Consider the following 2,035-nt stretch of genomic DNA (forward strand, 5'->3'; position numbering starts at 1 on the left):
TTCCTTCCTTCCTTCCTTCCTTCCTTCCTTCCTTCCTTCCTTCCTTCCTTCCTTCCTTCCTTCCTTCCTTCCTTCTTTCTTTTTCTTCCAGACGGAGGTTCGCTCTGTCACCCAGGCTGGAGTGCAGTGGCGTGATCTCAGCTCACTGAAAGCTCGGCCTCCTGGGTTCACGCCATCCTCCTGTCTCAGTCTCCCGAGCACCCGGGACTGCAGTCGCTAGCCACCATGCCCAGCTCATGTTTTGTAGTTTTTGTAGAGACGAGTTTTCACTGTATTAGCCAGGCTGGTATACATCCCCTGATCTTGTGATCCACCTTCCTTGGCATCCAAAAGTCCTGGCATTATAAGTGTAATCCAATGTGCCCAGCTTGCTGTAGGCTTTTGTGTCTTCCCCCTCCCTCCCTTCCCCCTACTGTTGCCATGCTTCCCAACCACCCCTGACTCTGCTCCCCCTTAATCGCCCACCTACACCCCAGCTACAACTGGGGATCTCCTGCTGGGTGTTCACACAGAAACACCACCAGGCAGCAGCATCCCACCGCTTCCTCCTCGCCACCACCCTCTCAGGACCCATTCTTCAGCCCTGGAGGGCAGGGGACCAGACCTCAAAAGCGCAGGCGGGGGTTCCCTGCTGTTCGCACTGCCTTCCTGCTACCGGAATGCCCAGGCGATTCAATGCATTCATAGGGCACCGCCACAACCTTCCAGTCCAGGGGAAGGGGCAGGCAGGGGCAGCGGGTGCCACACACACCAGCCAAGAACTCCGCTCCAGATCGCAGGGGCCACTTTATCTGGAGGAAGGACATTGCTTTGCCAGCCACCAGGAAAGCAGTCCCTGTGCAACCAGATTCCACTGCCAGCAACTTCATGTAAACTAGAGCCCTGAGGACATGCCAGAGACCTAGGCCTTGGGCCCAGTGGGCACGCCCGGTTCCACGACTCCCACCAAATGGGCGGGTGCCCTCAGCTAATCAAGGGGCCCGATGCACCACACCAAGAGCGCAGGGAGGTGCCAACAAAGGAAGGAGACTATGAAACCCACTTACAAAGAGAGAAATTAATCCATGACAAAACCCGTCTCAGCGCTCCGTTGCTCTTTTCATATGGACGGCCTTGACACACTATTCTGGCCCAGCCCAAGCCCCCTCCACCCTAACCCGGCTGGATCAAGAGGGCCCTGCCTACTGGAGCAGGGCGCTCTCTCTCCAAGGCTCTATCGCTCTAGCTGTCTAGCTCCCTCCACCTCTCTCTTCTGGGTTTGCCTCTGCACCTTGCGCTACTTCTGTCGCCTTCCCTTTGTATCTCTGTCTCTCTCTCTTTCTCTGTCCCTCTCTGTTTCTCTGAATCTTGGTCTGTCTCTTTCCCTCTCTCGCTTGCTGTCTCTCTCCCTCCCTCGGTTTCAATCTCTCCATTCATCTCTTCCTTGCTCTACTTCCAGCCGTTTGTGTGTGCGTGCATGTGTGTGTGCGTGTGTGTGTGTCTGTGTATGAGCCACAGCCCCTCCTGCTGGGGATCAGATTGCCGGCTGTAGTGCCAGCCCGGGACAAAGCAGGGCCTTCCCCCAACCCCCAACAGCCCACGCCATCTTGCTCACTGGCCAGATCTTGGTCGGGACAAGCTACCATGGTGGGGGAGTTGTGGGAAAAAGACCACACGCAGCTGGACTGGCTGTTCACACGTCGCCAGCCCAGACGGCGCTGGGTGGTTGGGGCAAGAGGGGGCCTCATAGGCGCTCCTGAGCGGCCAGGGATCCAAAAGAATGATGCTGTGGCAGAGTTGAGGACCAGACAGAGTCCCAGGATCATCGGCCCTTGGCCCTGATGCCTTGGAGCACTCCCTGTTCCAAGCAGGCTAACGTGGTGGAAGTTTGGGAGGTCAGGAGCCAGGGGATGGCTGTGGTCAAGTGGTTTGGGGGTCCCGATAGAAGCCCAGAGGCCCCGGGCTGGCAGTGCCAACTGGAAGCCGGCGGACATTGCTGGGCTGGGCTCTTGGGGCACCCAGGTGCCTCTGCTGGCATGTTTGGCCATATCACCCT

The sequence above is a fragment of the Theropithecus gelada genome, unplaced genomic scaffold (genome assembly GCF_003255815.1).
Source record: "Theropithecus gelada isolate Dixy unplaced genomic scaffold, Tgel_1.0 HiC_scaffold_1449, whole genome shotgun sequence".
Taxonomy (NCBI): Eukaryota; Metazoa; Chordata; class Mammalia; order Primates; family Cercopithecidae; genus Theropithecus; species Theropithecus gelada.